The 25,953-nt window shown below is 41.3% G+C and overlaps 1 long non-coding RNA gene across 2 annotated transcripts in view; it reads right to left on the minus strand.

Annotated features, from left to right (window-relative positions):
• The window catches only part of LOC116269183, a 34,682-nt gene extending 8,942 nt beyond the window's left edge, over nucleotides 1–25,740 (minus strand). The window contains exons 1-2 of one of the 2 annotated variants that reach the window (XR_004176617.1): nucleotides 25,137–25,740; nucleotides 1,510–1,662 (exon numbers count right to left, since the gene is read on the minus strand). This is a non-coding gene — a long non-coding RNA (uncharacterized LOC116269183). Of the gene's footprint in view, nucleotides 1–1,509; nucleotides 1,663–2,317; nucleotides 2,874–25,136 lie in introns of those variants that run through there. The other variant, XR_004176618.1, reaches the window with a different exon arrangement.
• Between the last annotated feature and the right edge of the window lie 213 nt (nucleotides 25,741–25,953).

A 25,953-nucleotide genomic window follows, 5' to 3' on the forward strand; every position in this document is an offset into this window, starting at 1 on the left:
GGATCATCCAGGTAGAAAACTGTGGAATCCTAAGCCTCACTTGGACAAGTTTTCTACATTGTCCAAGCATTAATTTCTTCTTTCATAAACTGAAGATTATAATATCCATCTTACTGGGCTTGTAGTGAGAATTAGTTTTTATAATGCATACAACTTACTAGCACAGTGCCTGGCATATATAGGCAATTTTCTTTTCCTTTTGACTTTATTGCCTCGTGATATTCTAAAAACTAGAATTTTAAAATTCTAGTTCTTCCTCCACATTAAAGGAACGGAAATGGCGTGGTGAGACTAAAACTCATTTGTATTGTGTGATGGTTCCCCAGGCTTCTGTGGGGTCCAGCCTTTCATCTTTAACTGTGGAAGGCTTTGACTGTTCTACAAAGAATCCCAAGCACGTAGGGTGCAGGTGGCAAGAAGAGTTCTCTTGCTAAGCTGGGGCATCTCTCCTGATTTTGAGCTCGAACTTCCTCAAAGTCAGTGCCTAAGTCTAGTTGAGTTTTTTCTAGGAAGCCAGTGAGTCAGAAAAGCCTGAGTGGGAAAAAATGGCAAATCTCCACCAGCTCCCTGCACCATGTGCCAAAAAAGACAACTGTCTGGGCTCCCCTGGGAAGCGGTGGCAGCTGCTGGAGGTTCTTGCCTGGGAACTGGGAGTGTGGAGGATGAGGTGCTGGCATCGAGGGTTGTTTGCACTGATTCCCCCACTCCTTCCAGCTGGCTACAGAGGTTTGGGTGAGGAACAGGTGGAGAGAAGAGAGGGAAGAGCCAGGAGCAGCTGGACTCTTGCAAGGCTCCCACAGAAAAGACTGTTCCAAGATCTGAGTACTTGGGACCAATCCAGGGAACTCAGCCCGGGTCACTGGCAGGGACTCACACCCCGAGGCAGTCCAAACCCCTTTGCATGGTGTCCTGAGCTCTTCCCAACATGGCTGCTGCCCAGCTTCACCTCCTGCCACTTCCCCCGGGTCAGCTTCTCATCATCTCCTGAGCAGCCTCCATGTGATAATGGTCCTCTCAATCTGAAAGGTCCTTCTATCCTACTCTGTATTGAAAACTCTGACACAGTCTCTAAGATCCATCTCAGGCTTGCCTTCTTTGCCTAGGCCTAGCCTCTCTGCTCTGAGCCTCTGCAGCATTCATACCTCCATGGCAGTCTTCACTACCTCCTCATAGCCATCTGTTTGCATGGCCTGCTCCTCCACTAGGGAGGGAGATACTTGAGAACAGGGACCTTGCTTGATTCACCCTGAACTCCAGCGCCAGCCTGCACTTGGCATAGGATAGGTGCTCAATGAACGTCTCTTTAAACGGATGTTGAGCCCCAGTTGCAGAAGAATAAAAAAAGAGAACTTGGTCTTCCCACTGTGGGGCCATGAGTACAGCCAAATGAACCAAGATGCTCACAGTACCAAGAACCTAATCAGTGCTGGCCCTGGTCAGAGACTCTTGGAGGATTAACCAAAGATACAAACTAGAAACACAACTCAACTATTTAAAAAGAATACTTACTTTAGGCACTTTCTTCCATATTCAAAATATTTTTGTCTTGGCCATTGTAAAAATCCTTCTATTGTAATAGCAGAATTTCATCCTCAGATGCCAAGGAACCTTACAGTGCAATTCACCCCCTTCCTCCTTATTTTTATAATCCTAGAGAAGCAGCTGGAAGGAGAAAAAAAAAATCACACACTCAGATGTACTCAGAACTCTGTCACAAAACGGACATCAGAACTGCTAGCCAAGGGGTATTTTTCTTTAGGAAAAACTCCAAGGCCAGGCACGGTGGCTCATGCCTGTAATCTCAGCACTTTGGGAGGCTGAGGCAAGTGGATCATCTGAGGTCAGGAGCTCAAGACCAGCCTGACCAACATGGTGAAACCTGGTCTCTACTAAAAGAAAAAAAAAAAAACAAAAAGTAGCCGGGCATTGTGGCGGGCACCTGTAATTCCAGCTACTTGGGAGGCTGAGGGAGGAGAATCGCTTGAACCCGGGAGGTGGAGGTTGCAGTGAGCCGAGATCACGCCATTGCACTACAGCCTGGGTGACAGAGCAAGACTCCGTCTCAAAAAAGTAAATAAATAAATAAATAAACTCCACAATATATTAAACATGCAATAGCATTTCCTAGATTCTCTATCCATTTCCCTTCACCCGTGGAGGAATTCCAGATCTAATCATAGGCATTTATGGGAACCACTTTCATTGATGCCTAATCACCATGTAGTTGGAGAACTGTCATGTACACCACTGCATGTGTAAGATTAACCTTACGTTTTACTGGATTATATGTTTTACCTGATTATCACATTAAACTTACAAAAGCACACTCAGTCTTCAGCAAGTTTGTCCACTCTGCATGGCTGACCACTCCTAGAGGATAGTTATCTGCTCACGCTTTAGAAAAACTGGTCAGAGCTTTGTTGAGAGTAATTTTTGATACCTCTTCTGCACCCTTCACAACACCTGGCCACATGCTTTGTGGCCATGTTGGAAGACTTCATAAACATCTGCAAAGATAGTATACTTATTGAGAGAATGTGGAGCTCACCAGAATACATTAAGAGCTTGCAGAACGCTCAGTGGCCAAGCTGTTGGAAGACTCCCCAGGACTTCTAATCTGGCAGGAAGACTGACACATTCCTAAATGAGACTTTGAATAATTATTTAAGAGACATGTGATTTTAATTTTTACCTTTGGACTTTCCAGATACTGCTAAAATAACAATTCTGCCATTAGCACCTTAGCCCTAGGGTAGAAGCGAATTTCACCTGGAGCAAACTTCCTAATATGGAGAGGGAAGGGAAAGAGCGGGGACATGGAGATATCTGGGATGGGAGGCAGCCCCAGTTCTGTCATTAACTGGGGATTTGGGATGTTTGCCCACTGGGCTCCTGCTCTGTAAGATGCACTTCATTTAAGCCTTAAGCTGCTGGTCTTCTGGGATCACTGAGAGCAACAAAAGGTACCATGGAGGTGAATGTCATGAGCTAAGTTCTGTGATTGTGATGGGTTGGGAGGGTCAGTGGGGTCAGCATTTAATTAGTGTTCAGGTGTAGCCCATTCCGCAGTTACATGTGGGTCAGAGGTTTGCTGAGGGAGGGAGAGACGGGACAGGGTCCTAAATACCGCGGAGAAGATTCACCCAACTAAAACTCACCCTCCCTTCATTTGCCGAGCACAGCATAGTCTCCCTGCTTGCCTCAGTCCTTCTAGGCCTTCTGAATCTTCTCTCAGACATCTCTCTCTCTCTCTTTTTTTTGTTTTTTTTTTTTGTTTTTTTTGTTTTTAGCAACGTGGTGCAGCTGATGGATTAGACAGTCCTGACATAGGATTGAACCCTTCCCCACTCCACCCAGTTACACAGAGGACACATTCCTGAAACACATTGTGTTAACTACAAATGTAGGACCAGAGGAAGTGTGTGGGCTGAGGGCTCAGGGCAAGGCAGCCACTGAGGCATGAGCTCAGGTCTCCTTTCATGAGAAAACCTTGTGCGGTGAGTTCCCGGCCTCAGGGCAGCACCTCTTCCCAGGCGGCTCCAGCCTGTGACGGAGAACAGCAGGGGTACTTGGGTCTGGCCATTTCTGCCCAACATGGGACTCCTCCAGCAGGACAGCCTGGCTCTGCATGGAGCTCCAGATAGGGCTCACTGGACTTTCTCAGCATTGTACTGCAGCAGAGGCTCTCCCTGCTTCATCCTCCCTCCTTCCTCATCCCCTTTCACAGGCATCAGACCTATCACATGACCTAAAGCCCTTCCCTGCCTGCTCCTATTTCTCGTCCCCTTTCTCTTTTGCAGTCATTTCCCTCCTCCTGAATTACTCACACATCCGATGGTTTTGGTGTCTGCCTCCCAGAGGACCTGAGCTGACATCCAGCTATAGGCTCAAGAGAGGAGAAATTTATTTTAACTTTAAGAGGTTATTTTGATTCAAAATACAGCTCCATAATGTTTTACCCAAAATTTAAAACTCAAAAATCTCGAAAACACCAAAACTTGATCTGACTGTATATGAGGCTATTCGAATCAGCAATTATTCTACTTCATAAATTATGAATAACATATTTATATTAAATACATTTATTACAGAAATATTAATGTGATTGGTTATGGGATGCTGCTTCTAACTGATGGGCATATCATATGCAGTGTATGTATTATATGAAATCTCTAATATCTAAAAACATCTGAATTATGAAAAATATCTAAGAGTTTTGAAGAAGGGATTGTAGACCAGTACTATACACAAATTGAAGTCTATGAAGCAGCTCATCTCCAAAGGAGAGCCCATTGAACCACGCCTCCCAGTGATGGCACCGGCTGCTCCAGACGGCCTGCTGCTATCATCATGCTAGCTGCAACCAGGAGGCATAGCTGGGACTGCACGCTCAGTGGAGCTGGTGGGAGCTGGGACAAGCAAGAGCCCTGCCCCCCTCCCCCTTCCAAGCTGGGGCAGGAGCTCTCTGGGTGCTGCTGCAGCTGCCCAAACTGCAGCTGTAGACTCAGGCCTCCTGCTCTATGGAGCAGGAGGGATCCCCCTACTCCAGGGCAGGGCTGCAGCTTCCCAAACCATCACTGTGGATTCAAGCCTCCCTGTGCTCTTGGGGAGCTCCCTAGGTGCCACTGCAGCTGCCCAAACAGAGATTGTACACCCAGGCTCCCACTGCACTGGGCAGATAAGAGTCCCACCCAAAATGCAGCTGCAGACTCAGGCATCCCTGCACTCCTGGGGGCCCAGGGAAGGCTCTCTTGCCCTTGCAGGCTCGGAAGTGCCTGCTCCTCCTCCTTCTTCTCTCTGCTATTGGCACTCCTTCCAATCTGGGAGAAGTCAGGCCAAGCCTGGGTTCCATGAATGGCAGCAGGAGGCAGACAGGTTCTTGGGCAGAAGGAGTCAGTCCCGGTGAGACCCTACTTTCAGGCCAAAAAGGGCCTGAAGACTGGGGTCTGGGCTGCCAGTCCCGCAGACCAGAGTGGGGACTTGTGGTGCCTTTTCCAGCCCTCCCATGGCCGCCCATGGACCAACGGGCACACATTTCCTCCCTTCTGAGGTCCATAAAAGCCCCCAGCTCAGCCACAGCAAGCAGAGGATGGAGAAAACAGAGAGACAATGGGAAACCAGCTGCAGAGAGGAACTACCCTCTCTGCTAAGAGCTTCAGAGACCTGCAGAGATGTCCAGACTACCAGCTGCAGAGAGAAACAATCCTCTCCAGGCATCCTCTCTGGTGGGAGCTTGATACTTGATGGGACAACCTGCCTACAGAGAGGAGCCACCCACTGCAGGTCTCCTCTGAGCTGTCATAACACTTAATAAAACTCCTTTTCATCTTGTTCACCCTTCACTAGTCTGTGTACCTCATTCTTCCTGGATGCAGGACAAGAACTTGGGCAAAGGCACCACTAGCCACAGAGGTTTCCACCCAGAAAATCAACACCCCAAAGATCCCATAACACAAGTCCTCATGCCCTGGTGTGGTCTTCTCACCTTGAGTCTGGCTGCTTTATCTGTATAATGTGGCAGAAATAATACTGTGCCAGTTCCGAACACATGCTTTAAGAAAGTTTAGCAGCTTCTACTTTTATACTTTTAGATGATCTTATCTACCAGGAAATCTTGACAGACCACATGGAGAAGCTAAGTGGGCAGGGAGAGGTCCCAAGATGATTTGAGGAGGAGAGGCTTAGCCATCCCAGTGTCCCATCTGAGTCCATCCTTCTGGCCATCTCCACACAGGAGCCAGACTTAAGGCCACCTTAGATGTTCCAGTTCCTGCCATTAGACTACAAGTGACATGAGAGACCCCAAATGAGACCAGCATAGGAACCATGCAGCTGAACCCTGTCAAGGCACAGAATCGTGAGAAGTCATAAATCACTGTGAGTTTAAGTCACTAAATTCTGTGGTGATTGCTACACAACAGATCACTGAAACACAGTTCTAAAACCCGTGCTTACAAATGAGTGAAAGGTTGCAGAATAGGAAAAACACCAAAAAAGAAAAAAAGAAGCCAGCTAGCACTAAAAATAGGTCATAATAACAACTTCCACCAAATAAATGCCTCTTGTGTGCCTGGTATTAGGCTTACATATATTACCTCATTGCAACACTGAAAAGAATGCTTTATTATCTCCATGTTACAGAAGAGGAAACCGAAGCAAAGAGAGGTCTGTGAGTCTGTAACAGAGGTGGGATTCACACCTAGAAATTTCCTACAAGATTGACACCTCCCAGCTATTGGGGCCTTGTAGAAATGCATCCCTCTCCAATGAACATGTGTTCTCTCTGCTATCCTGCATCTAATCAACCAGCAACTGCACCTTCACCTCCCCTCTGGGGAGCAGTCACCCCACTCTCAATGAATGTACTTTGGGTGGAGTTCTGTCCTTGTGATCTCAGCTTCAGCTTATAGGCACATCCCATTCCCCAGGACACAGTTCAGGCAAGGGCAGGGATAGTGAGATTTGCTGGAAAATACTCTCTCCTTTCCACACTAGATATGATGCAAGGGAATATGCCCCCTGCATCTGCTCTTCAACCTCATCAAGATCTCCCAGGCTTTCTCCTCTCAGGCTTTTTGCATTCTAAGCATTTTCCTGAGCATACCCTTCACTGCTTTCCTGGAACATCCTTCCTCCAGCTTCTCTTTTTGTCCAATTATTTCTAATCCTCAAGACTTTATTCATGAATGCTCCATTACTGGATATCCTGCAGTGAGGGGATGGGACTGGGACTACCAGACCTAGTACTGGGACTACCAGACTGGGACTAGGTCTGGTAGTCCCAGTCCCATCCCCTCACTGCAGGATCTGAGTTAGCAGTCCTTGCTTTGTGCTTCTGTTGTCACTAAATATACTGTGTTATGTCACTGATCATATTGCTGTGTCACCTCTGGCCTATCTGCCTGTCTTCTCTACCATTCTGCAAATTCCTCGGGGCACGCGGCATGTCCTAACCATCTTTGTATCCTTATCACTTTGCACAGTGCTCACTCTGTAGATGACAACATAAATTAAATGAATGGCTGAATATGGATAAACAATGGTAGGGCTACCAAGACCTTCTTCATCTAGTGTAGATCTCCCTATGGGATCAGCAGCAAATAACCAGTGAAATATCGAATTCTACTTTCAGCCTTCCAGGTGTTCCAGGTTGTTGATGGTTGGCATTGGCAGGTGTAAGGGTTGAAATATTTGTTCCTATTGAGTTTGGGAGATGACAAATAACATCTTCCAGTCAACTGAGAGCTGAGATACAAGAACAAGAACACGAAGATTAAAATGCTAGTTTCATCACAGTTAAAATCAATTGGAGAACATGACTTTAATTCAGTAACTAAGTTGGCCTTTCAAACACTCTCTTCCATAGGAAGAGTTTGAGTCTCCAAAGCAAATCATTCAGAATTGCTTCACGGCAGAGAGAAAAGAAACAAGGGAGTTTGCAGCATTTTAAGAACTTTGATTCACAAAGCATTCACAAAGCATAGACCAAACGATGTTAATTTCTTGCAAATCCAGTTGATCCCATATCAACCCCTCCTCTCATGTGGAGAAGTAAGAAGGGGCACAGGGAAGAGACTTGAAGTGTCACCTAGAGGAAGCCCCTTTTGGAATCTTGAAGCCCAGGACATGTCTGTACATGATGTGAAAAGACATGGAGAAACTGGGGGCTCTGAGGCCCAGAAAGCTGGTGTTGTGTCCACTGAGAAACATATATGTACTAGTTTCCTGGATTGTTGGAGGGTACAACCAAGATACCCAGTGAAGCAGTGATCATGAAGTGCCTATATAAAGGCTTGAAAACACTGGTTAGAAATGTAAAACTATCCATTTTATCCACACAAGCAATACATAGAGAATAACAATCCTCTCTGATAACACATCCAATGATATTTCTGAAACATGAACACTTACAGTTTTCTTTAGTTTATTTGGATATGTGTTAATTTCTTATTTTTAATGGAAAATGCTGAAATGTTATATTACAATGTTCAGGCTGAAATAAATGAGGGTTTTTGTTTTTACATTGTTTTGAAAACTTAGAAAAGTACGACCCTGCCCCACTTTCTATTATAGCTTAAAATGTGGCATGTAGTTGACTGATTCATTTCAGGCTCAACTTTCTTCTTAGGTTACAAATGAGGGAGAAAGTTGAGTTATATTAAAAATGAACTTGGCTCTGAAGACCGAGATTTAAGCGTCTTGGTCTTCTAACTTCAAGACATCTAACTTCCCTGAAACTCAGTTTCCTCATCCCCATCTATAAATTGGGGATATTAGAATATCTACATCCTTGGATTGAAATAAGAATTAAATGGGACAAAGTGCATAGAAATCTGAAGAACAATAGGCATCGAACTAGGTGCTTGATAAATGTTTTTTGAAGTAGTCAGCAGGTCATCCCCTGGTAATGTTACCAAACCTTCAGGGGCCAGGGGATGCTGGGGAAGTCTGACTTCCTGTTGCTGGAGTTCTTTCCCTGGTATAGGCTTGTCTCTATGAACCCAACACAACTACCAGTGTTGAATTACAGAAGCACAAAGGCTGAGCGTTAAAAAGAGTGGGAGAAAAAAATTTAAAACATTTCTAAGGCCTTTCTCTTAAGCCAGGAACTAAGAGCGTAAGATTAGAACAAATGCACTCAAGATTTAAGGACAAATGGACGATGGGGTCCTTGGGAGGCAAGTCTTTTCTTGTAGCCATGAGCAGTTAGCCAGTGGCTACACAATGTAAGAAACTGTTCATTCCAGTCTGAACATGGTGATGTGACATGTTAGCATTTTTTCATTTAATAGTCAAGTATGTATATCAAGTATGCCTAGAGCGAAATGTGTCATACAAGCTGCAGGATACATGCTATATACCCCAAGTGACAAGAATGCCAGATAAGAGAAGATCTGAAGGTATAATCTTTGCCTGTCTGAAAGTTTACTGCAACCATTTGTTTACAAGTCCACCTTTTTACAGTTGGAAGTTTGGAAGGTGAACAGAAAGAAAATGACTAGATAACATGACAGCAGCACATTTCTCTAACAAGTTTTCATGGTTCTTGTATCCAAGTACAACTGAACACGATGAATCCTAAGACATATTTTAAGAAAGATGTAATCATAGACACCTATCTTCACATTGCCATTCAAATTTTTTCACTTCTTAATTTGCATATGCAAATAAAGGACTTGCAAATGACTTGGTTACAAATATTATTTAAATTATATACAAGATTTTAAGTTCCCCGAAAGCAGGAATTATATTTTTTTAGACATTGCATCCTCTTTAGCATCTGCCTACAATGTCCTGATAGAATCTCAAAGCATATTTAATTAATATAAATAAATTTAAATAAGCTTTTAAGTATAATAGATGCCCAAATTGTTTTCCATATTTTTCTACATTGTTTAAAAGAAAATGAGATATGATAATACACATAGATTTTTGCTAAATGTAATTTCTAAATAATAGATATTATCCTTCCTCTATGGTGCTTCTTGAGAGTGAGTTTGACACAACCAAAGAGGCAGGTTGATGGATTCGGGTTGCTAGAGAACTATTTTGGGTGTTGCAGGAGAGTTTGGAAGTTCCCAAAAGTGTATCCAATATCTCAGCCCTGCTCTGCTTGGCACTGCCCACTTGCTCTGCCTGTCTCTTCCTTTCCTAAATATGGTGAGAATTTTACTATTGAGTAGATGTCTGGTTTCTGTATTAGAAAGGACAATGTGGCCGAATGGGGTGACTCACACCTGTAATCCCAGCACTTTGGGAGGCTGAGGCAGGCGGATCATGAGGTCAGGAGATCGAGACCATCCTGGCCAACATGGTGAAACCCCGTCTCCACTAAAAATACAAAAATTAGCTGGATGTGGTGGCGGGCGCCTGTAATCCCAGCTACTCAGGAGGCTGAGGCAGGAGAATGGTGTGAACCCGGGAGGCAGAGGTTGCAGTGAGACGAGATCGCGCCACTGCACTCCAGCCTGGCAACAGAGCGAGACCCCATCTCAAAAAAAAAAAAAAAAAAAGGACAATGCAGCTCATAAAAGGTATTCAAAATATCAAATGAAACAGTTTTAGATGAAAAAGGAAAGAACCACTAACTTTTCCTCTTTGTCCTCATAAGTGTCAGATAGACAATTACAGTACTCTAACATTTTACCATTAGAAACAATGCTCCATTCTGCTAGTAGTGTAGGGTTTACCATCTGATGTCACGAAAGAGAATAATTATACTCTACCGCCTTGTTTTTCTTTAAGATAAACTGATACCAGAGCTCTGCAGCTCAACCCTGGAAAACTGAAATGAACAGCACAGAAAGTGGATTGCCTGGGTTAATAAGTGGGGCTGAGATGGTTTACTAAAAGTTAAGTATTCTTCCTTTTAATTTCCTCCAGGATTTATGAAGGCAAAACCACCAAAAAGTTTTATTTCCCAGGGCATTTTTTTGAAAATACCAGGCACCAGGGCTAAAGGAATCACCTCTAGGATTTGTTTGTTGCAGCTTCAACTTGAACTCTCTTCCTCAGCCATAGGTTCACTGCCAGTGCCTCGCTCTCATGTCACAATGACTCAAAGTTGGAAATTAATAGCCTGAACCTCACTGAGCCAACACAAACAGTTTCCTAAGAAAATTCATGTATTTATTAACTAAAGAAAAATGAATACCTTTTTTTAACCATGTGTCTCGAAAGCCCATGAATGCTTTCTATAAGACACACACAATAGGAGAAAATCCAAGAAACAAGTAGGAGACAAGGAGATAGGATCTACTCAGAACAGCTGAAATGAGACTGAGAACAATACAGTGCTTTGATTGATACAATGATTTAAAAATTAAAAGAGGGGAGTCTATCTGTGAGCTGAATGCCAGTTACTAGAGATTGATGGATGGCATGAATCTTCTTCTCTTTGTGGCACTTCAGATAAAATGTGTTTTCTTTCAGAGAGGATCTTTATAAGACAATTGCTCAACTAGGAGGGTGTGTGTGTGTGTGCGCACACGTGCATGCCACTCACACACACGCACACTGCAGCATTTCAGAGCAGGGCTCAATATCCAGAATGCAAGGCTGCTCCATGCTCTGCAAACTGTCTGTACATAGTTTATGCATAGATAATGTACTTTAAAACATCCCTCCTGGACAAGCCTTCATTTCCAATTGTGTCTCTGCACCATGTGGTAGCCAGCGTGATTAAAGAAAAAGTGATTGTGTGAACCTCCAAATCCATCTGTCATGTCATTGGCATTGAAGAGCCTCACTGAAAAATTAGCCTCCTCCTTCCCCCAACTTGTGTTTTCCCATCCTCGAGACAATACGGGAAGCTCTTAGCCGGGAGAGAAGGGAACAAAGGGGCAAGAAATTCAATAAAAAAGAGATCCTAGGCAAAATGAAATATTGTTTCTCTGTATTGCTCTTTTTCTTTCCAGTCCACAGAGCATTAACCAGTTGTCTGCTGCACCACGAGGCAAGATCATTTCTAGTATTTGTCTGCAAAAGACTGAAGCATTTGAAACATCAAGGATGTCCAGTGTGATAGTCTGGAACACAAGAGTCTAAACTGGACACAAAAATGATAGGCAAAACGTGAAAAAAATACTTGTAATTCCTACATCTTTGGAATTTTCCTAGTATACTCGCCTAATTAACTGCACATATAGGCTCAAACACATATTGAACTTTTTTGATATTCTCTGTGCACGTATGAGGACTTCCTAAAATTGTATCCAGAATTTTATTTATGTATGCATGTGTGCATTTTTCTTGGGAGAGGGCCCACAGTGAGCATCAGTTTTTAAAAATAGTTTATGACCCACAAAGCATCAGTTTTTAAAAATCACTGCATTCAGGTATTTACTACTTATTTTATGTTTATTTCCTCAACTGTACAGGGTACATTTGCTGTCATTTGGGATTAAGGGTTTAGAGACAAATTATATCTATGAAATACTTAACTTCGGCCAAGAGAAAAACAAGAAAACCCAAGTAAACTAGAAAAGAGATGCTGAACTACAAGGCAAAAGAGGGTAGGATGAAGTACATTAGATTTATATTTTTTGCTTATTTGATAAGTACAAACTCAGACAAAACATAAAATGCACAGTATATGGATTTGGGAGTTGTTTTTTAAGCTTTTTAGGAATTTTCTTTTTAAATTCTTATTTTGATTGTTGAGAGAAAAAAATGTGCATATTTGGACTAATGAACTCATTTAAAATTTCTTCAGTTGGTATTAGTTTTTAAAGCTAATTAAAATGGGAAAATTACAGAGTTGCACATTTGTTTCAGGCCAGAAGATTTTGATGGAAAAAATTATTAACACAGCTTGCCCTAAGCAGGCTGCCTTGCAGTCATTGAAAATTTTAATCTGTGTGCGTTCATCTTAACCTGAATGTTTTCTAAAAGTTAAACAAATAAGGATTAATGGGTATATTTTAGAATTGAGTATATTAGTTGCAATAAATATAAAAGCTATTGTTGGGTAAAGGAAGATACTCTTAAGTATTGAGATTAAAGGGAACAAGTTCTTTCTTTCATCAAGAACTAAACCCTAACATTGATTCCTTATTGTGGAGGTATGTGAAATAAGCACAAAGAGACTGAAAACAGCCCTTTATGATCAAAACACTCAACAACCTAGAAATAGGGAAGAACTTTCACAATGTGATAAAGGACATCCGTAAAAACCAACATTTAGTCTGAAACATGAAAAATGTTCTCCATAAGAACAAGACGAGGAAGGTTACTCTTGCTGCTTCTATTTGACATTGCAGTGGAGGTTCTATCCAGGGCCATTTAGTCAGAAGAAGAAATAAAAAACCATCCACATTAGAAAGGAAAACATAAAGATATCTCTATTAACATAAAATCTTGTATGTAGAAAATCCTAGTTAATTTGTATTAAAAAAAAACTATTGGAGCTAATAAATGAGTTCAGCAAGGTTACAGGGTACAAAATCAATACAGAAAAGTTAATTATATTTCTTTAAGTAGCAATGAACACACTAAAAATGCAGTTAAGAAAACTATTACACTTATAATAGCATCAGAAAGAATAAAACGTTTAGAAATAACAAAAATACTGCAATGCTTGTACTCTGAGAACTATGAAACAAGACCTAAATATTTAGAACTACATCCCATGTTCGTGGATCAGAAAGCATAATATTCTGAAAATGGCAGTATGCCCCAAACCGATCTTTAGATTCAACACAATCTCTGTCAAAATCCAAGTTTGGCTTTTTTTTTTTTTTTTTTGCAGAAACTGACAAGTTGATTCCAAAATTAATATGGAAGTGAAAAGGACATAGAATAGCCAAAACAACCTTGAAAGGGAAGAACAAAGTTGGAAGGCTTGCACTTCCTTATTTCAAAACTTACTATAGGCCAGGTATAGTGGCTCACCCCCGTAATCCCAGCATTTTGGGAGGCTGAGGCAGGAGGATCACTCGAGCCCAGGAGTTCAAGACCAGCCTGGTAACATAGTGTTCCCCCATCTCTCCAAAAAAGTTAAAAATAAATTAGCTCGGCATGGTTGCTCATGCCTGTAGTCCTAGCCACTTGAGAGGCTGAGGCAGGAGGATCGTTTTCAGTTTGGGAGGTCAAGGCTGTAGTGAGCTGTAATCACACCACAGCACTCCAGCCCAGACAACAGAGCAAGACCCTATCTCAAAAAAAGAACTACAGTAAAGTTGCAATAAACAATATAGTGTGACTTTCACATAACAATAAGCACATAGGTCAATTCAATAGAACTGAGAATTCAGAAATAAATTCTTATATTTATAGTCAATTGATTTTCAACAAGCATGCCAACATAATTCAATGGGAAAAGAATAGTCTTTTCAACAAATCGCCTGTGGACAACTGGATATCCACATGCAAAGAATGAAGTTGAAACCATACTTCACGTCATATACAAAAATTAACTCGAAATGAGTCATAGACCTAAATGTAAGAGCTAAAGCTAAAACACTTAGAAAAAAGAGAGGTAGAGATCTTCATGACCTTGGTTAGGCAATGGTTTCTTAGATATGACAACAAAAGCACAGGCAGAAAGAGCAACAAAAAAGTATGTGAATTGAACTTCATCACAATTAAAAACATTTTTGCATTAAAGGACTCTATCAAGAAAGTCAAAAGAAAACCCATAGAATGGGTGAAGATATTTACAAATCACATATCCAATAAAAATCTAGTATCCAGTTCTTAACAACTCACCAACAAAAAGACAGCCAATTAAAAAAGAAGCAAAGGACTTGAATAGACATTTCTCCAAAGAAGATATGCAAATGGCAAATAACCACAGGAAAAAAAGCTCTAAGTCGTTAGTCATTAAGGAAATGTGAGTTAAAACCACCATGAGACACAACCACTTCACACCTATTAGGTTGACTGAATTAAAAAGACAGACAATAACACGTGTTGGTAAGGATGTGGAGAAATTGGAAAACTCATACGTAGCAGGTGGGATTGTAAAATGCTGCAGCCACTTTGGAAAAGAGTTTGGCAGCTCCTCAAGATGTTAAACATAGAATTACCACACAACCCAGAAACTCCACTATGTATATAGTCAACAGAATTGAAAACATATGTACCCGCAAAAACATGTACACACGCGTTTATGGCAGCATTATTCATAATACCCAAAAAAGTGGAATCAACACAAATATCCATCAAATAGTAAAAAAAAAAAAAAAAAAAAAAAAAAAAAAAAAAACCCATGTGGTATATGCATACAATGGGTAATTATTTGATCATAAAAAGGATTGAAGTACTGATCATGCTACAACAAATGAACCTGGAAGCCTTATTCTAAGTGAAAGAAACCTGTCACGAAATGTCATATTGTATGATTTTATTTGTATGAAATGTCCAGAACAGGCAAGTGCTTAGAGACAGAAAAAGATTATTGGTTTCCAGGGACTAGGGGGAGAGGAAACATAGAATGACTGCTAACAGGTACAGGTTTCTTTTTGGAATAAAATTGTTCTGAAATTAGATTTGGTGATGATCGCACAACTACATAAATATAGTAACAACTACTAAATTGTATATTTTTTAAAAAGATAAGAGTCCACAAGGTCACAGGTAGGTATATTATAATCCATTCAAAGATATTAAGGTTTTAATATTTAAAAAATTAATATATTGGTTGTGAAATTCAGTGTGTTAAATGGAAGTCATCTGTGGTAGATTGGATTAAATGAAGATTATCTAGTTATTCATTTCCTTGGGTAATAGGAATATAAGGTCAGGCTATACAAAATTTCCATTTTTGATTAAGTAAAAATGGTCAAACATCAGCAATTCCCTGTGGTTTCACCTTATACTCCCATGCCTTTTGCCATACAACTTTGCATTCTTCCTTATGCCATTGATGTTGGGCTTGACCATGTGACTTGACTTGGTAAATAGAATGTTAGTAAACATCATGAGCAGAAACTTGAAACGTGCTTGTGTGGTTTGACTTGTGCACCAACCCTTCACCATGAGGACATTCCCTGGGTGGTCACGAGTCCAAGGAGAATGAAATACACTGGGAGCAGACATGGAGTTAGCTGACAGCCTGCAGCTAAGCCCAACAGACTTGCAGCCTTAAAAAAACCCTCCCAGCCCATAAAAACTGCACTTCAGTCTACTTGCAGACTGCTGAACATGAAAACAGTTATTTTAGTTGTAAGCCCTTGAGATTTTGAGGTTGTTAGTAGATGGTAGGTTACAGCTAACTAATACGTCATCTATGCAGTGAACTAGGGAGAGCAACTAAAACAAGAGTAGATGGTGTCTGTTCACCAATATTCAAAAGAAATGGACTTCAATAGAAGAATTTCCTGGACTCTGAGAGGAGAGACAGATGGGCACAGTGCAGCGGTAGCGGCAGACACCCCAAGCATTAGACAAGAGCTTGAAGACTGGCCTTGGAGATTTGATTGAGTATCACACTAAAGGGAAAACTGACAAAAATCAATTTTTAACACTTCCCAATTTTGACCAAGGTCTGTGTTGCAGCCTGAGCTTGAGCTTTAATCTACATTCTCATAAATAAAGGGGAAATCAAGGAAAGAAAGTTTGATTACGAGCAAGGGCATGGGGTTAGTTATGATTGATTATAACATGCTGAGGAGCAAACACTTGGATTCTATATTGCTTTTTTTTTTTATAACTCTAAATTTGATGCTAAGTGTTTTTCACTTGTGCAAGTCCTGGAGTTTCTGAAACCACAATTAATTGAAGTTGTTGGAAAATGTATAATCAAGGACTCATGCATTTATTTATGTCAACAATTCCAAAGAAAATTGCCACTAAGTTTTACCAACTGTCATCCACTTGTCCTCTTTCATATCCTGGGTTAAATTATGACAATAATATCCTCCAGGCTCCTGATCATAACACTGGCTGCTGTTTATTAAACGCGTACCATGTACCAAGGACTCTGCAACACACTTTTTAGACAGTGTATCTAATTCTCACAATGACATGGAAAGACAAATGTTATTACCCCCATTTTAGAGGTGAGGAAACTGGGACCCAGAAAGATTGTGTAATTTCATCCTTAATGTCAGATAGTTAGTAACAGGGGAGCTATAATTTGAACCTAGGTCTAACTATAATCCTATTTAATGTTGAGCAAACATCAGTTTAAGCTGGAGGCTTAGTTAGTGAAATAAAAATGTTCTGGCTGGGCGCGGTGGCGCACACCTGGAATCCGAGCACTTTGAGAGGCCAAGGCGGGTGGATCACGAGGTCAGGAGATTGAGACCACAGTGAAACCCTGTCTCCACTAAAAAACACAAAAAATTAGCTGGGTGCGGTGGCGGGCACCTGTGGCTGAGGAAGGAGAATGGCGTGAACCTGGGAGGCGGAGCTTGCAGTGAGCAGAGACGCGCCACTGCACTCCAGCCTGAGTGACAGAGCAAGACTCTGTCTCAAAAAATAAAAAATAAATAAAAAATAAATAAATAAATAAAAATGTTCTGTCCAGGGAGACTTAGCTACTGGCATAGAAAAAGAACCCTATTATAAAGTTGTTAGTCTCAGTTATCCTATCCACCTATCAATCTATCTAAATCTATACGTAGACTCCTGAGAAAAGTGACAAGAAAGTGCCAGTTTGATCTAGATTTTACATATTTCCTTTTATCTGAATATTTAATTCATTTTCAGTTCAGTTATTTCTCTTGTCCTTACCAAGTGTTCATTGTGGACCCTTGGCTCAGTCCAGAATGGAATTGTTTTTGAAGAAGCATAGTCTAAATTAAAAAATCCAATCTTTGCCTATATCTCTGAAAAATATAGTTATGGGATATGAACACAGAATTCTTAACAACTCTTAAAAACTCCATATCTCCTGGACCCTCTTCCCTCTCTTTCTCTCCTATCTTCCCTCCCTCCCCACCAACTCCTTTCAGCCCATTAGATTTGGGTCCTGCCACTCTCTAGACAGCCTCTCCTACCTCCACATTTCCATACAGCTCCCTGAGCACTTGCCGGCCCTTAGCCTACTCAGCCCCATAGGGAATTTAGTACCTCTGTTTGTTAACAGCTTTGTGCAAGATCCCCCTCTGAGGCTTTGGTCTGTTCTAACTCTCCTTTTTCCCTCTTCTTTCATTACCCCTCACAAAGTTTCAAAAGATGGAGCTGACCCAGAACTCTCTTCAGAAAGGTAGGGGTAGCTGAGTGGGCAACCCCAGAATGCTTTATAGCTGGCAAAGAGTTTAGGGAAGAAAACAAAAAGGCTGACACCTTCCTAATCTCCCATAGTGATGCTATCTGCCCATCACATGCTGTGTTAGTTTCTTATTGCTGCTGTGATAAATAATTCCAATTTAGTAGGTTAAATAACCCAAATGTATTATCTTGTAGCTCTGTAGGTCAGAATAGCTGTATGGGTTTCACTGGGCTAAAACCCACAGTGTCAATATGCTGCTTTGTTTTCTGGAGGCTGTGGGGAAGAATCTACTTCTTTGCTTATTAGTGTTATGGGCAGCACTCAGTTCATTGCAGTTGTAGGACTGAGGTCCTGGTTTATTTGCAGGGTCCCAGCCAAGGGCCACTCTGGAGGCTGCCACATTCCTGGGCTCGTGGCCCCTTTCTTCCATCTTTAAAGCCAGCAACTGGCAGGTTGAGTCCCTCTCATGCTTTGAATTCTTCCCCTTCTTGCCTCTCATCTCTTTAAACCATTTGGAAAGGTTATCTGCCTTTAGGAACTTGTGTTTAGATTGGGCTTACCCCGATAGTCTCCTCATCTCCAGATCCATACTCTTAATCACATCTGCAAAGTCTCCTTTGTCATGTAAAGTAACATATCTGCAGGTTCTGGGATTACTGCATGCATATCTTGAGGGGGGCCTAACACACGTGGTAAATTTCATTGTTGTTTCATAAATGGGAAGGTGGGTGTGGGGGGAGATGAGGGCATCACATTGAACTGGAGGTCCTTCTATAATACAGGCTAAACCAAGGGTCAAGTTAAACTAAAATTATACTCCTCTTGACCTAGTCTATATCCCCAGCCCATAGATGATTCCTGTAGAAAGATCAAATATATAGGAAAGTCATATGATAACCATGCTTTTTGATCGGCCCACCAAATGTTTTTATTAAGTTGCATATATTTAGAATATTTTCAATTAAGTTATACAAGAAAAGATACAAGCCAGAAAATGTATGTTCTTAGAAAAAACAACTCAATAATAAGTATCTGGGATCAAAAAAGAAAACTGGGTTTGTGTTTTTATTAGGCCACCTTTCATTAAAATTTGGTTTTTGTTTTGGTTTATTTATTTATTTATTTATTTATTTATTTATTTATTTTTCTGCAAGTTCTCTTCACAATGCTTCTCCAAGAAAATCACATTTCCTACAACAACCTCTCTAAAAGCCCTGAATTGGCTAGACTGAGATAATTCAAGAGTCCTCTATCACCATCACACCAGAATATCACATTTTGCTTTATCTTATCTGCTAAAGATGGGACATTTAAAAATATTCCGCTAAATGGAAGGCTGGTCTGGAAAAGAGGGGGTAGAAAACATTCCTGGTTATGTTATTACTTTTCAGAATAGCTGCTGCTGGTGCATTATGCTCTCCAGGAATATTAGAAGCCCAGATTATATCAGGTAATTGCCACACACAGAAACCAAGCAGGATACACAAACCTGGAAGCTGCCAGCAGCAACTATGATTAAATTATCAACGATAAACAGGTCAACAGGAAAAACATAAAGCAAACTGGAGCACCAAAGCCAAGCAAGATATCACCACAGAATCCAAAGATAATAAGAAGGAAAGCTCATGGGAATAGGAGGTATGAGGATGAAGCAAGAGTCTTTATGTATTGTGGGACAGTCTGGAGTCTCTCTAAGACCTTTATCAAAATGAAGTGTCTCATAAGGCTTGGCAATAGATGGAATGAGATGCTACAGGCATGTCATGTTGTAGGGATTCACATGTTAGTGTGTTTTGTGCTGTGTTCTTTGTTTTGCATTTTTATCCCACCTGCCAGGACTTTCTATTTATGCTTTTTCTTTTTCTTCAGCAGAGAGCAGGAAAGCCATGATGGGTAGTTGATAAAAACGTGGGGCTAAATTTACATAGTCATTCAGTGACTGTCATGTACCGTGACGCTTGTGGAGTACAATTAAGAGAGTCTCTAATTTGAATAAAAATCTGTTCTTTCAGTTTCATGTCATATACGATATCACTACAAGCTCATCTACATAGCCTATTATAATGCACACTTTTATATGACTATAGCCTTCACCTAATCAGTCTCTACAAGCTAATCAGCTCAAATACTGTCACAAGTGGTATAATGCATGCAATTATCCTTAATTCAACTTCTAAACATGGGGGTGAAAGATCAGATTTAACCAAACAGGCTTATCAGGAATTCATGAATTGATAATCGTGATTAATGGAAAATCACAGTGCAAAACTTGTTTTAATTTACCTGTTCATGTAACTTGTGTTACAGAGAAATGTGAACTTTCATCCCCAGCAAAGAAGGGCTGGACTTTCAGATGCATTTTAGCCCCAGGGTAAGAAACGTGCATTCATTCACTATTTCAAGGATAATCTTTAATGACAGAAATCAGTGTAGCTAAGTAAGGATTACAGCTTTGAAACTATCCCGGCCCTGACTCACTGAAAAAGAAATGATTACTTGGAAATGTCATCTCCAGTTATCACTAATAAGTTGGAAGGGGGATTTACACTGAACAGAATAAATTGAACTGCTTGTCTCTGGAGTTCCTCGGATTTCTACAGCATTGCACTATTCTTGAAAAGGGGTCTTTGAAAATAACTGCATTAGGGTTTGTGTTCCCCTAAGTCTTAACCACTTACTTGTAAGAGACTCAGAACATCAGAACATTGACTCATAATATATTCATTATTAAAATAATATTTACTTAGCAAATATAATATGGAAGAACATATGCTAGGTACTGGGGGTAGATATCATGAGTAAAAGGTGGCTCATCCTCGGGAAACTCGAAGACCACTGAGGAAGATAACACAAAGAAACCAAAATAATCAATATAATATGATGAGAGTTGAGAAAAGTGCTGACTGGCATCTTATTTTGTTACTGTTTTGCTACAATGAGTTAATCAGGGAGGCATAAAATGTATACTAGCAGGATGCCAGGATTATGTCTCTGAAAGGTTTGGATTTCCCTTCCTTTGTTCCTGGCCACCCAGATTATGCCAGCACTGGAGGAACCAGAGCTCGTGTCCTGGGTTAAACTGGGTGTCTGGCTCAAGTCCAGGCAGCAACTTCCCACATACTGAAAGAGGATGGTGGTTTGGAGGTTCTCAGAAGAGGCAGAGATGCGCACTACTTATGTGCAGGACCCAGGAGGGGCTGATGGTCTGGATGGTGGGATGGCTGTGGGATACTTATGGAAGTTGGACATTTAAGTGCTGTAGCTAGGGTCTCTGTCGCTATGTCTGTAGTCCATGGAGGAGACACATGTGAAGCACATCTCTGAGCTCACCCCTGCCCGACAGCAGGCAATGCATATAGACAACAGCAGATCCACAATGGGCAGCGTGATGATATCAATATTGACCCCATTGTTTGGGAGCCAGCACAGAAATGCTGTGCAATTCTGTGCATGTTTGGGAGCTCCACAAATGTTTCTTAGATTGAATTTACTGCCTAATGAATCAACGGTTGAGGAGCAAATCTGTACCAGGTGTTGCAAATTAGATGCCTACAGGTACAGCAAGCACTACAAAGAAATCTAGTGATGAAGTGTGTCTGGTGTGACGAGGTAAACTGGAAACTACCTGTCTTTTACCCAACTCCAACTGCTTATAGAATGCTGGTAAGTGTAGTGAGATCTTTGATTTTTTTCTTATTCGTTCAAGAGAAGCTGGATTTTTATGTAAAAAACCTCCTGAATTTTTAAAAACATTTCTTTTTTTTGACACAGATTCTCACTCTGTTGCCCAGGCTGGAGTGCAGTGGTAAGATCTTGGCTCACTGCAACCTCCACCTCCCAGCTTCAAGCTATTCTTCTGTCTCAGCCTCCCAAGTAGCTGGGATTATAGGCATGCACCACCACATCTGGCTAATTTTTGTATTTTTAGTAGAGATGAAGTTTCACCATGTTGGCCAGGCTGGTCTCTATCTCCTGACCTCAGGTAATCCGTCTGCCTCAGCCTCCCAAAGTGCTGGGATTACATGCATGAGCCACCGTGCCCGGCCTCGCCTAGCACCATTTAGTGAAAAGACTATCTTTTTCCCATTGTATGTTCTGGGTGTCTTTACCAAAGATGACTTGGCTATGAATGGTTGGGTTTATATCTGGGTTCTATATTCAGCTCCATTGGTCTGTGTGTCTGTCTGTTTTATGCCAGAACAATGTTGATTTGGTTACTCCAACTTTGTAGTAAATTTTGCAGCCAGGTAGTGTGATGCCTTCAGCTTTGTTCATTTTGCTCAAGATTGCTTTAGCTATTCAGTGTCTTTTGTGGTTCTATATAAAGTTTAGAATTTTTTTCCTACTTCTGTGAAAAGTGAAAACCTCCTGCATTTTCAATGTTGGCAACTAATTCAAAATTTAAAATATTATGTAGATGAAACAGAATCCACCTGCCATATTTGTTCCATAGCCTAGTCATTTGCAGTCTCCAGGCTATAAGAAATTAAAAAATAAAATAAAAAGTATGGGAAGTCATAGGAAATGGGGAGAGAAGTTGAATTTTGAGATGGGGAGAAAGGCATGGATGTGACTCCTGATAAGATGTGAGATATCAGAGACAATTGAAAAGATGAATTCCCACAATTCTTACATTTGTTTATCCATTTCTTTTTCAACCACTATGTACTGAATATCTCCTATATGTCAGGCATTATGCTAAAGGTGGTGCAGATCTGGTAGCAGAGGAGGGGAATGATCTCTGCACTCAAAAAACTTTTAATCTAGTGATTAGACACCTGAAGGATTAAAAAATATGCCAGAAAAAAATTCATAGGCTAAGAGACAGTGTTCAAAGCAGAAGGAACAGCACCTGGGAAGGCCACATATGAGCATGGCAAGCTGTGTCTGCAAAGCCCAAGGAAGTTCTTATGCCTACAGAACAGAGCTCAAGGGGAAGTGATGAGAGGAGGCTAGAGACACTTGGCAGGGGCCAGAGCCTGGAAAGCACCAAGCAAAGCCCTGAAGAGGAGTTTGTACTAATTCTAGAGGCAATGGAAAATTCATCCAGGATTTTAAGCAAGAGACTCAAGGAGGTTGTAATATTTAAAGATGATCCAAGGTTAGCATATAGAACATAAAATGGGAAACCAAATGTGAAGCAGTGGCTGTAATTCAGGTGAGAAATAAAGGCCAGGTAGAACAGAAAGAAGTGAACTAAGGGAATGGATTTAAGAGACATTTTGGAGATGGAAGAAAGATCAGAGGTAATTGATATGAAGTAGAGAGCAGAGAAGATGGAGGATTTAAAGATAACATCCCCACGGTTCTGGTTTGGGCACTGGGTGAATGACAGTTCCATTCCCTGAGAGAGTCAACTCAGGTTCTCTCTCTCTCTCTCTCTCTCTCTCTCTGTCTCTCTCTCTCTGTGTGTGTGTGTGTGTGTGTGTGTGTGTGTGTGTGTAGTGGTTTAGGGGAATGTTCATTTGTTTTGCCTTGATATGCTAAATTTATGGTGCTAGAAAGACATCCAAGTAGAGACATGTAACAGGCAATTGCTATATGGGCAATGAAATTAGGAGGAAGGTTGCATTAGAGATATAGCTTTTGGTGCCATCGGCATATAGCTGAAAGTAGAGGATGTTGTCTATAGAGTTTAGAGGAAGAAAATCAGACTGCCAAGAAAAGATTTCTTAGGACTGCTAATATTTAAGGAATGAGTAGAAAAGGAAAAGTTGTAAAGACGTGTGAGAAGAAACAGTCAAGGATATAAAAGAAAAACCAGATAACTGTGTAGCTAGAAGAAAAGAGAAGAACATTTTTGAAAAAATAGAGCAAAGCAACGACTGAAAAATGTCCTTAAGATTTCACAAGAATTTGGGCAAGATAATTTTCAGTAGCCTGGAGGTTCAAGGATATGCGTATTCTTATCCTTGGTGTAGAAATGGTAACAGCAAATGTAGACAATTCTTTAAAAAGTTCGATTGTGAGATGCCAAATAGCCAAAATAACCTTGAGCAAAAAGAACAAAGCTGGAGGCATTACATTCCTTGATTTCAAAATATCCTATAAAGGGATTATAATCAAAACAGCATGAAACTGTATAAAAACAGACACATCGATCAAGATAGAAAGCCCAGAAATAAACCCACAAATTTACAGCGAATTTTTTTTTTTTTTTTTTTACACTTGCACTCTTGTCACCCAGACTGGAGTACAATGGCATGATTTCGGCTCACTGCAACCTCTGCCTCCTGGGTTCAAGCGATTCTCCTGCCTCAGCCTCCCAATTAGCTGGGATGATAGGCAAGAACCACCATGCCTAGCTAATTTTGTATTTTTAGTAGAGACTGGTTCTCACCATGTTGGCCAGGCTGGTCTCGAACTCCTGACCTCAGGTGATCTGCTCGCCTTGGCCTCCCAAAGTGCTGAGATTGCAGGTGTGAGCCACTGCGCCCAGCCTGATTTTTGACAAAAGTGCCAAGAAAACACAATGTGGAAAGGAAAATATCTTCAATAAATGTTGTTGAAAAACTAGATATCCACATACAGAAGAATGATATTAGACCTTTATCTTGATATTAGAACCTTACACCATATACAAAAGTCAACTCAATATGGATTAAAGACTTAAATCTAAGATCTGAAACTTTAAAACTTCCAGAAGAAAACCCAGGGGGAAAGCTCCACTACATTGGTCCGGGCAATGATTTTTTGGATAGGATTCCAAATGCACAGGAAACAAAAGTAAAAGTAGACAAATTGATGTCAAACTAACAAGTTCCTGCACAGCAAAGGGAACAATTAAAAGAGTGAAGAGACAACCCAAAGAATGAGGGAAAATATTTACAAACCATACATCTAATAAGAAGTTAATACCCAAAATATATAAGGAACCCAAACAACTCAACAGCAAGAAAATAAATATGCTAGTTGAAAATTAGCTAAAGGACCTGACTATTTTTCAAAAGAAGATATACAAATGGTACCAGGTATGTGAAAAATTCTCAGCACCACTAATCATTAGGGAAATGCAAGTTAAAACTACAATGAGACATCACAGTTTTTCAAATGGCTTTTACCAAAAAACTCGAGATAAGTATTGAAGAGGAAGCAGAGAAAAGGGAACCCTGTTGGTGGGAATGTAAACTGGTACAGACACTTTGGTAAGCAGTATGCAGGTTCCTCAGTAAACTAAAAACAGAACTACCATGCAATGCAGTAATCCCACTTTGGATATATATACAAAGGAACTGAAATCAATATGTTAAAGGACTATCTGCACTCCTATGAGCATTGCAGCATTGTTCACAATAACCAAGACATGAAACCAACCTAAAGGTCTGTAAGTAGATGACTGGATAAAGAAAATGTGGTACAGGATTAAGATGGCAGATAGGAGGCAGGACTAGCTTGCAGCTCCCTCTTGGACAGACAGAGCCGCATGCGGAGACTCATATTGTGAACTTTTGCTCCATGAACTACCACAGCAACATACCTGGAAAGCCAAGAGAATCCACAGACCCTTTGAAGGAACTGGATCACCTCTGCAGGCTCCCCAGATGTCAAAAAGCTGTGAGTCCGCTTGCTTTCTCAGCGGGGAGGCTCATGCTCTGCGGCAAGTTCTCAGCCCTGGTCACTGGCTGCCTGGATTTGATACAGTTGCAGGAGTACGGTGGGAGTGAAACCAGCCCTTAGGACTGCAGGCTGTGTGGCAGCAGGGTGAGGCCTGTGACTGCCAGCTTTACCCCACTTCCCTGGCAACCTGTGTGACTCAGCAGAGGCAGCCGTGATCCCCCTGGGAACAAAACTCCATTGGCCTGGGAACCACACCCCCAGCCCCTACAGCAGCTGCAGCATGCCCCACCCAAAGAGAGTCTGAGCTCAGACACGTGTATCTCTGACCCAACCTGGTGGTCTTTCTCTACCCACCCTGGTTGTCGAAGACAAAGGACATAATCTCTTGGGAGCTCTAAGGCCCTGCCCACCACCTGAGAAACCTGAACATGTAACCAGGCGACCCCAGGGCAACTTTGCTTCCTCCCCGTAGTACCACAGTTGATGCACTCTTGAAAGTGCCACCTCCTGGCTGGAGGCCAACCAACACAAAACCAGTGCACTAAAAAAAAAAAAAAAAAAAAAAATACAATCAAAGACCCTCATAGAGTCCACTTCACTTCCCTGCTTCCTCCACTGGAGCAGGTGCTAGTATCCACAGCTGAAAGACCTGAAGATGGATCACACCATAGGACTCTTTGTAGATACTCACCAGTACCAGCCCAGAGCCTGGTAGCTCCACTGGGGGCCAGACCCAG

This window comes from Papio anubis, chromosome 10 (genome assembly GCF_008728515.1).
Source record: "Papio anubis isolate 15944 chromosome 10, Panubis1.0, whole genome shotgun sequence".
Classification (NCBI taxonomy): domain Eukaryota; kingdom Metazoa; phylum Chordata; class Mammalia; order Primates; family Cercopithecidae; genus Papio; species Papio anubis.